The following is an 11,318-nucleotide window of genomic DNA, read 5'->3' as shown; positions in this document are numbered from 1 at the left end:
TTTCCTAGGCTGATTTTTTTTTTTTAAGTATTTTTAGTAAGGAAAATTTCAAGGGTACACCAAAGTACAGAATATAGTATAACAAATCTCTGTGTACCTACTACTAAGCCTCAACTATTTTCAACTCGCAACCAATTGTGTTTCATGTATACCCCCCAATACCTGGGCATTTCATTTATCCCATTTATATATATCTTAAGCGTATCCTCTATTCTAGACACTGTGTACTACATACATGATTCCACCAGAGCAAGCAGGCTTTCTGGTGCTTCTATAGTAATTGCCATCATTCATTTTGTAAGTTAAGGCATTTAATCTTCCAATAATCCTACGCAATAGATACTACAATTCTGCAGATGAAAGAACTAAAGCACATCCCCCAGTGGGTTAAGCACCAGAGCTGAGATTCAAACCCAGGCAGTCTGGTTTCAGTGGCTGTGCCTTTAGCCATGACACCACAGTGTATCACACAGGAATTTACATTGCTTCACTGGACACTGAACTGCTTATCCAGAGCTTCTGCATTAAAATTGTTCCTGCCCTGCTTTTCCCAAGATCAATGAATAGGACTGTCCTTAAAACACTCTTCAGGTGGTCCACCTTCCCCCAAACAAAATAACAACTTACTCAAAGCCATATTCTAATACATTTGTAATTTTGAAATGTTAGCTTCCTTTTCTTCTTCTTTCCCTTTAACTATTACCCATCACGGTTTCACAAATCTTAAAACTGAGTTTCTCTTAGGGCACGCTATTAAAATAACACATTTATAAGTGTTCTAAACAAGATTATTAATTTTAAAAGTGTTTACACTTATCCAATCTTATCCTAATTAAATAATTTATGTGAAGTGCCTAATACAGTGGCTAGTGGAGTTCACTATAAATATTAATTTCTTCATTTACTCCAATAACCATATAAAGTAGGTTGGACAGGCTCTATTAATCAGATTTGACAGATGAAGGAACTGAACTACAAAGAGGTCCTATTGCTCAGCAGTTTGTTAAGATCCCCTCCAACATGAGGTCTCTTGATTCATGAGGTCTCCTGGTTCACATTAGTGCATGTTAATCAAAGCTTGCAATTCTTTGGGTGTATACAGTATTTCTTCCTAGAGAAGGAGTTGGATCGCCCCGCTTGGGCTGTGCTTGACCTGACTGCTGATCTGGAGGAAATAAGGGAGGTAGAGACAAATCTTAGGACAAACATCATCTTGAGGCTCCTGTTGCTGGTGGCGTCTCTGCAGGCAAGGGAGGCCACTGTCGGGACTTCCCTGGCGGTCCAGCAGTTAAGACGCTGCACTTCCACTGCAGGGGGCGCGGGTTCGATCCCTGGTCGAGGAACTAAGATCCTGCATGCCACTTGGCAAGGCCAAAAATTTAAAAACAGCAAACAAACCCTCCCCCCCCCCAGAAAACCCCACTGTCCTCTAGGAAGAGGGAGGGCACTGCTTCTGGGTTTCAAGGTCCTCAGGTCTGTCCATTCAAATATCCCTATCCCACGTCTCAAGGTCTCCCGTTTCCTTTTCTGGGCCCTGACACTGATATCAGAGACTGTTAAGGCTGTGTTTGTTCTCCTTGGTAACTGTGCTGTACTCACAATTAAACCCCAAGACTGAATTTCAGCCGTCTTCCTGTAGCCGTGGGAAGGAGGGGGACATCTCCACGCTGCTGTGGAAGCATTCCCAGTTGCACAGCACTCCTTGAGGTTGAACCAAGTCTGACATTTTCTTCTCCTTTAACAAGACTCCTAAAGACCAGCAACCAAAGTCAGCCAGTTCTACATTCCTTATAATTAACATTGACCATATTATTTCATGAATTGCGACTACATAAATCAATGCTTCATCTTCCATCTTCATCATTCCAATTCACTGCTGGTGAAAATCTCAGTAACTGTGATACTGCTGCATGCCAGGGTTAAGATCACCCCACTTATCAACATTAATGGTTTACTTATCACTATCCAATTGGTCCAATACTAGACTCCATCTGGAATGTCTTTTTGTAGAGCTGCTTGTGGTACCAAGTGCCTTAGCCTGGGTTCCCAAAGTAGCAAGGTTCAGAGAAGTACTTGCATGCGTGAGTTTATTTTGGAATGTGATTCCAAGGAAAAAGAATGGGGTCTGGGAAGAGTAAAACAAGGAAGGAGGACAATCCAATTCGAGGGTGTTTTATTGAGCTGATCACTGCTGATCAGCTTTATTTTTCTGGGGACCATCTGAGGATTAATGTAGAATCAGCCACTTGAGGGTGATGTGGTGAGTATTTTTCTACTGGTTCTCATCCCCTAGTAGGTAAGTGTTGCCCCTGGGAGTTTATGTGTTAAAATTTCTCACTATGATTGTGGATTTACATATTTCTCCTTGTAGATGTATCAATTTTTGCTTCATGTGTTTTGAAGTCATATTATAAGTAGAATCTAGAATTAGAATATTTTGCTGGTAATTTGGACTTTTTATCTTTATAAAGTGACCTTCTTAGTAATGCTTTTTGCCTTAAATTCTATTTTATGTGATAATACCTACCATGGGATAACTTAATTCCATTATTTCAATCTATTGGTATTCATATGTTGGACTTTTAAAAATTTAGTTTCACAATTCTTATCTTTTAATTGGAGCATTTATTCCATTTACATTTGATCTTAAAGATATATTTTGATTTAAATCCACTCTTATTAAATGTGTTTCCTGTCTGTCTTGCCTATGTCCCTCCACCTCCTGGATTTTTGTATTTTTCAATCATTCCATTTTGGACTCACTATTAGTTGAAAGTAATACATTTTTATCTTTTTAGTGGTCCCATAAAGCAAAACATGCATTGCTGACATATCAGAGTCTAGTGTGAAGTAATACCTTTACTCTCTTCTCAGATGATGTGAGGACTTTAGTACACTTGAACTTCATTTACCTGCTTTGTGATTTGTATGCTAGCATTGCAGTGGATTTTAGTTCTCTCTAAATATTTTTAACTGTACAAGACGTTTACCACTTTCTTTGGTCTTCAATCATTCCTGCATCACTAAACTTCGATCAACTTGAAGATTATCACTAGAATTTCCTTTGTGCAGGTTTACTGGTGATAAACTGTGATTTTACCATCTGAAAATGTCTTTATTTCTTCTTCATAAATATTTTTGTTAAGTGTAGAATTCTTTTTTTTTGGCTGCCCCACACGGCTTGCAGGATTTCAGTTCCCCTACGAGGGACTGAAGCCAGGCCCCAGCAGTGAAAGCTGAGTCCTAACCACTGGACCACTACGGAATTCCAACTTTGGCATTCTTTTAGCCCATTTCATCACTGTCTTTTGGCTTCTCCTATTGCTACTGAGAAGTTTATTTCTCACTTTTTTAAAGGTAAGTGCTCCCACCCACCCCCTTTTTTCTTTTGGTCAGCTTTTAAGATTTTTCTCATTGTGTTTAGTTTTCTACAATTTCAGTATGTTGCAGATTTCCATTTATTTATCTTGCTTGACATGTGTATGGTCTGCCTGAATCTGTGGACTAATGATTCTCTCCATTTCTGGAAAATTCTCAGGTATTATGCCATACAAATTTGACTCCTCCCTATTCTCTCCTCTCCTCTGGGACTCCAATGAAACACACCGCAGGTCTTCTCACTGTATTCCTTAAGGCACTTACTCTCTTCTGTTTATTCCCCACCTCCCATCTGTTTGTCTTTCCGATCTCATTCTGTATGTTTCCTTCTAATCTATCTTCTCATTCACCAACTCTCTTAAACTGTGTCTAATCTGCTGCTAAACCCCTCCAATGAATTCTATAATTCTACTTAGAACATAGTTCACTTGTTTTTTGGAGTCTGATAATGCTAATAATGAAGTCTCTGTGGGTCTGTTTTTGTGTTTCTGATTGTATGCAGTACACTGTAACTGCAAATTAATTTGTAGAAATAATTTGATGCATAAGAGGATTTTTGTTTGCTTCTTGTAGACACCTGGGGTACTTAACAAATTTCAAGATTTTTTGTGTTCTCAATGACCCATGTGACATGAAGCCTGGCTAAACAGATTGATGAGTGGTTTAATTCTGGTTCCCTCTGGTTCCTAGGATATTAACCTTTTGAGTTACAGACCAAAATGGAGATTTATAGGAAGGTTCCCACCTGGGCAAGTCCTAAACATGGACTTTGTACCCATAGCCCCAAAGTGCCATGAATATGCACCTGTGACTCTTGGCTTCCTCCCTAGTTTGGCAAATTGGAGACAAAAGTGATTGTGGGGAATTCCCTGGTGGTCCATTGGTTAGGAAACCGTGCTTACACTGCAGGGGGTGCCGGTTCCATCCCTGGTTGGGGGAACTAAGATCCCACATGCCGCGCAGCATGGCCAAAAAAAAAAAAAAAAAAAAAGCAGTTGTGGATGCTGGGTTTATCATTCTAAGCTTGTACCTTTTCCTAGCTCTCAGCTGGAAATTCTTCACTGTATTATTAGTTCTTTTTTGACTTAAAGAATTATTTTGGTCCAGGTTTTTTGGTTGTCTTCTGTGGGAAGATTGGTATAAGTCATTGAGTTTTCCATTTACCAGAAGGAGAAAATCCTTCTATTATTATTATCTCCTCCCAGAGCCCATAATGGTTAAAATTCTTTGATAGGATAAAGAACTGTTCTCTAGGGCTTCCCTGGTGGCGCAGTGGTTGAGAATCTGCCTGCTAATGCAGGGGACACGGGTTCGAGCCCTGGTCTGGGAAGATCCCACATGCCACGGAGCAGCTGGGCCCGTGAGCCACAACTACTGAGCCTGCGCGTCTGGAGCCTGTGCCCCACAACAGGAGGGGCCGCGATGGTGAAAGGACCGCGCACCGCGATGAAGAGCGGTCCCCGCACCGCGATGAAGAGTGGCCCCCACTTGCCGCAACTAAAGAAAGCCCTCGCACGAACCGAAGACCCAACACAGCCAAAATAAATAAATAAATAAATAAATAAATAAATAAATAAATAAAGTAGCTATAAAAAAAAAATAGGGAACCATAAAAAAATTAAAAAAAAAAAAAAAGAACTGTTCTCTATTCTAATAATACATCGAAACATGCATCTTTGATGTTGAGAGTAACAAAGAGAAACGAAAGGAGATTTTATCTTATTCATTTATTTCGGCTGCGCAGCACGCGGCATCTGAGTTCCCCAACCAGGGATCGAACCGGTGCCCCCTACAGTGGAAGCATGGAGTCCTAACCACTGGACCACCAGGGAAGTCCAAAAGGAGATTTTTAGACTCACCTTGCTTTGCCTTCTTTATCATCATAATAAAATAGCAAAAGCTGTGACTTGAATAAAGCATTATGGTTAACAAATATTTTCCAATAAAAATGGTAATCCTTAAACCAACCAGACTTTATTAACACTACCCCCCTTCTTTGCTATGGATAGGTCACACTTCTTGACCTTATTTATATAAATGCTGTTTCCAGCTCTTTTTCAAATTGTTACCCCTAAGTCTTCTTGGGTACGAACACAAGTTCCTCTGTCCATATATCATCTGACTTAACATGCTCAACACCGTTGTGTGGCATTATAGTACTCATTTTATAGACATGGAAAGTGAGGCTTAAAGAAGCAGACTGCTCTAATACGAGCTCCTGGATCCAAATCCAGTGTTCTTCACACCCTGCCATTTTACCTGTTCACTTTGGGCAAGTCATTTCAAGGCCATCCCTCCTCCTTATTTTCTTAGAGCAAAATGTGAAGGTGAGACAATACAACCACTACAGTCCCCCCTCCTGTTCTGACACCTTCTGGAAAAGACTGGGGCTTGTTTAGCTGGTGGACTTTTGCAGCAGTTACATAAGAAGTCTCAGGGAGAAAAGTGGGCTGGACACTCTTTCGGTGGTTGGAATTCTAATCGAAACCTCCTCTCTCTGCTCTGCTGAGGACCACCCTCATATCTTTTGGAGTAATGATGGTTTAACCATTTGCATGTGTCCCATTACACCCATTTGCGGAATGTTTTGACATTTTTTGACGGAGAATAGTATCTACACATCCAGATAATTACAGCAGCATATGGAGAGGCTTGTGAGTGAGGCGTATGATGAGGCTAATAAATTTCATGTCTTAGAAGCATAAGCTTTTCTTAAGAGAAGAAACAAATGAAGCTCTGCAGAGTGAAATCCTCTTCATCCTTAAAGAAAAATCATGCATGTTCTCACTTGAGGATGTAGTGGAAAGAGTATCTGGAATCAGGAATTCTGGATTTAGTTAAAAGTCCTCTGCTATTAATTAGCTTTGTGACTTTGAGTAAGTCACAGATTTATTTGGATTTTAATTTCCTCCATTGAAAACTGAGGATGAAATGAGATGCCGCAGATGCTTAGTAAACTCATGAATTACTCTTCAAATGTAAATTGTCATCTTTTTATAACATCAATCTAGACACTGAATAGATTAGTGATGGGGCTGAGGGGGTGGGACGGGTAGCCAGGGATGCAGGTTTGCTCATCTTCTCCAAAGGAAGGAAAGGAAAGGAAAGAGGTAGAGAGAAGAAATGAACATCTTAGGGCACTTCTTTTGCTTCCTATAGTATATTTACATTTGATATCCAGGTTTCCGACTGCCTGGTCATCGGAACACAGTAAAATATTGGGAAAAAAATGGAGATGTAAGCCAGATGGAACTGGTCCAACCCCTATCTGTGCCACATGTTGTGTGAGTGAGAAAACTGCCTAACTTCTCCGAGACTGTTTCTGTATCTATAAAATGGGGATAGCCTTTTAGGGTAATCGTGAAGATTTCCTGAGAAACCTTATGAAAAAGTACCTAACAGTGTTTTGGACATTGTAGATGCTCAATAAATTCAAGTTCCATTCTCTCTTTTATAGAGGGGAATTGCTGCATTTACAAACTTAATTGTGTTAACCTTTTATTGAGTGTTCACTGAGGCCCATCAACGGAATTACATACGGAAGGGGAAAACAAGTAGAAAACCTCCATAGAACTTTCTGCTCTGTGATAACTATCTGGGGGAAGTAATGTGCCAATTAGACTAAAACAAGAGGGAAGCTTAAATATTATCTGAGTGATTTTGAAAACTGTGCTATACAATAAAATAATAATATACACTAGGTAACCCAGCTTCCAATTCATGCCATTCCATGTTTCATTGATTCTCATCATCCTCTAGAACTCAAATGGAGAACACTCTTCCTTGCAAGGATATGATTTGCTGTGTAAAAGGAAAAAAAAAAAAGCAGGCAAAACGATGTATCACTGGCCTTCTTCCTGCCAGCTTTCAAATGATCCCCATTTAACCTCAGAACAATCCAAAGAGCAGCATCCTTCAGCTGAAATTTCAGCTTAAATGTTTCTATAGCTTCCCAGCTGAACTGTCATGTGTATGCCTTTTTTTTTTTTTTTTTTTTTTTTTTTTATTTTTTTTTATTTTTTTTTTTAATTTATTTATTTAATTAATTTATTTATTTATTTTTGGCTGTGCTGGGTCTTCGGTTCGTGCGAGGGCTTTCTCTAGTCGCGGCAAGTGGGGGCCACTCTTCATCGCGGTGCGGGGACCGCTCTTCATCGCGGTGCGCGGGCCTTTCACTATCGCGGCCCCTCCCGTTGCGGGGCACAGGCTCCAGACGCGCAGGCTCAGCAGCTGTGGCTCACGGGCCCAGCCGCTCCGCGGCATGTGGGATCTTCCCAGACCAGGGCTCGAACCCGTGTCTCCCGCATTAGCAGGCAGATTCTCAACCACTGCGCCACCAGGGAAGCCCATGTGTATGCCTTTTAAAAATTAATTATTAAAAGCATTTCCATTAGTCTTTTGCTTGGCCCTCATGCAGTCATTTTTCTTGTGCTGTTTAACAAGTGACAAACCACCATCATTAGCTATAAATACACGGCACCAGATATGGAGAGAAGGCGTATGACTCATGCTGGACTGTTCCCTAGGGCTAACCCGGTGATGACTGTATTCTGGGAAGTGGTGTCAGGTCCACTCTTACTCTACACGCAAATTCCAAAGCAGCTGGCCCTATGAGAATTCCCTTGTCAGTTCCTTCTGCTCCCCTGCTTGGTTCAAGGTGCTGGGACGCTTCATTCACTTGGTCTGTTGGTAAATTCCTTCTTCTACCTGTCCGTACTCCTGGCTGTCTGTCCGCCCATCCATCCATCCATCCATCCAGTAAACATTATTCATTACCTTACCAACCACGTGCTAACACAGGAGGCTGAAGATCAAATAAGAATGTGTTCCTGCCCTCAAAAAGAACACACCTGCAGGGGGCCTTCCCCGGCGGTCCAGTGGTTAAGACTCTGCCTTCCACTGCAGGGGGCGCGGATTTGATCCCGGCTGGGGAACTAAGATCCCATATGCCACGGGATGTGGCCAAAAATTAAAAAACAAAAAAGCAAAAAAAACACACCTGAAATGTGGGAGAGTTGGACAAATAAATGAACTGTTACAGTGTAGTAACTTCTATGATAGAGGAATGAAGTGAATGGTCTAGATGCCCGGACAAGGATATCAGGGAAGACGTCTAGGAAAAGATCGTATCAAGGATGAGTAAATGCCATTAAAATAAAGATTCAGGAGGGCGGGGGAGCACCCTCAGTAGAAGAACACCATATGCAGAGGCACAGGACTGCAAAACAGAAGGACTCTCTGGAGAAGTGGACGTGGTTAAGAATGGCTGGATTGGAGAGTTCGTTGAGGCCAGTGGCCAAAGAGGAGGAGAGTAAGGAAGGGGGCCTTACACTAATGGCGGTCAAGTCGTGCCCTTCCCATGCTGCGAGGGACAACTGGGGAAGCAGCCTAGCAGGTGGGCTCACAGGCGTGTGCCTTATGTTGGGCTTTGGTGAGAGGTTTCTTTTTAAAGAATATGTTCCATTATAAGAAATATTTGAAAACCACTGGTCTAGATAATGAAGCGTCTGTGCTAAGTCAAGGAGTATGATCCTTCTCCTCCAATGTTCAGAAGCTTGAGTGACAAGAGACAGTCTCGTTTCTGTCTCATTCCCCACAGGGCAGTGAATCTCAGCAGGAATGGGTCTCAACAGAAGTTTAGATCAGGGCTTCCCTGGTGGCCCAGTGGTTAAGAATCCGCCTGCTAATGCAGGGGACACGGTTTTGAGCCCTAGTCCGGGAAGATCCCACATGCCGCGGAGCAACTAAGTCCGTGCGCCACAACTACTGAGCCTGTGCTCTAGACCCCGTGAGCCACAACTACTGAGCCTGTGTGACAAAACTACTGAAGCCCACATGCCTAGAGCCTGTGCTCCACAACAAGAGAAGCCACCGCAATGAGAAGCCCACCCACCACAAGGAAGAGTAGCCCCCGCTCACCGCAACTAGAGAAAGCCCGTGCGCAAAAACAAAGAGCCAATGCAGCCAAAAATAAATAAATAAAATAAATTAAAAAAAAAAAAAAGTTTGGGGCTTCCCTGGTGGCGCAGTGGTTGAGAATCTGCCTGCCAATGCAGGGGACACGGGTTCGAGCCCTGGTCTGGGAAGATCCCATATGCCGCGGAGCAACTAGGCCCGTGAGCCACAATTACTGAGCCTGCGCGTCTGGAGCCTGTGCTCTGCAACAAGAGAGGCCGCGATAATGAGAGGCCTGCACACCGCGATGAAGAGTGGCCCCCACTTGCCACAACTAGAGAAAGCCCTCGCACAGAAACGAAGACCCAACACAGCCATAAATAATAAATAAATAAATAAAAATTAAAAAAAAAAAAGTTTGGATCATGAAAAACCTATGGGCTGTTTTTAACAATACAAACTACAAGAAGTGAAATCTGACAAAACTGGCTGGTGGAAAAAACAAACAAACAAAAACAACAAAAATAAAGAAAGCTGGCTGGTAGAATATGGGTTAAAATGTTACAAAGCACTGCTGGACAGGTAAACACAGTGCAGGATACACTGTAGGTGAAGGAATCTACTCATTTGGTAACTCACATACTCTCGTGACTCTGGTAACCAGCAGAGAACACGCAGGGTGGGGGAATTTACCATCTATACTTTCATTAATCTGGTCATTAAAAACCTAAAAATTGAGCAGTTACAACACTCACAGTGCCTTATGTCCAAAGTGAGGTTTCCCTTGGCTCCAGATACCACTTTTACTTGGAAAGTCGGGCTACCAGAACATGATTTAGTTCTCTTTAAAAGTCATTGCCAAACAAAATGAAAAATATATAGATACCTATTTTATAAGCCTTTTTAAAAAATAAATTTATTTATTTTAGGCTGTGTTGGGTCTTCGTTGCAGTGTGTGGGCTTCTCATTGTGGTGGCTTCTCTTGTTGCGGAGCACAGGCTCTAGGCGCATGGGCTTCAGTAGTTGTGGCATGCGGGCTCAGTAGTTGTGGCACGTGGGCTCAGTAGTTGTGGCACGTGGGCTCAGTAGTTGTGGCTCGCGGACTCAGTAGTTGTGGCTCGCGGGCTCTAGAGCACAGGCTCAGTAGTTGTGGCGCATGGGTTTAGTTGCTCCGCAGCATGTGAGATCTTCCCAGACCAGGGCTCGAACCTGTGTCCCCTGCACTGGCAGGCAGGTTCTTAACCACTGCGTCACCAGGGAAGCCCCCCATAAGCCTTTTAAAGTTAGGGGGGAAAGCCTTTAAAACCATATTAGAGCACGTTATGATAAATGTCCTATTATCATCTTTGCAGTAGGAATGATGTCAGTGCTGCTGGAACATGAAACTCAACATCTACATCAAACTTCATATATTTCAAAGTATTCATATATTGGTTATTTTATATTCATGACCCAAAAGGTAGGACACATGACTGAGGTTCAATACACTCATATAATAAATGCATATATTCAGTGACTCATGCTAAGGGAAAAGGTATAGTATCTAGGTCTACTGAATTCTACCCCAGTGTTTCCAAACCCCAACCCCTGTCCACCCCACATCAATAACTACTTTATAAAGGATTTTTTAAAAGGTACAAACTTTCTGTTATGAGATAAATAAGTACTGGGGATGCAATGTATAGTGTATAGCTAACACTGCTGTATGGTATATTTGAAAGTTGCTAAGACTGTAGATCCTAAAAGTTCTCAAGGAAAAAGCTAGTTTTTTTTTGTTTTTTGTATTTATAGGGTATGATGGATGTTAACTAAACTTACTGTCATTATCATTTCACAGTATACGTAAGTCAAGTCATTATGCCGTACATCTTAAACTTATACAGTGCCGGACGTCAATTATACCTCAATAAAACTGGAAGAAAAAATAAATTAAAAAATAAAATGACAGACTTAAGCAAACACTCAAGTCAGTTGCCATCCACAAAATGTTTACATGGTTCTCTGATGTGGTGTGTTTACAAAATTATGAGAGTTACAGCATAGGC

Source organism: Balaenoptera acutorostrata, chromosome 17 (genome assembly GCF_949987535.1).
Source record: "Balaenoptera acutorostrata chromosome 17, mBalAcu1.1, whole genome shotgun sequence".
NCBI classification, from domain to species: domain Eukaryota; kingdom Metazoa; phylum Chordata; class Mammalia; order Artiodactyla; family Balaenopteridae; genus Balaenoptera; species Balaenoptera acutorostrata.
The sequence above is the reverse complement of the archived record's forward strand: the minus strand, read 5'-3'. Positions refer to the sequence as shown.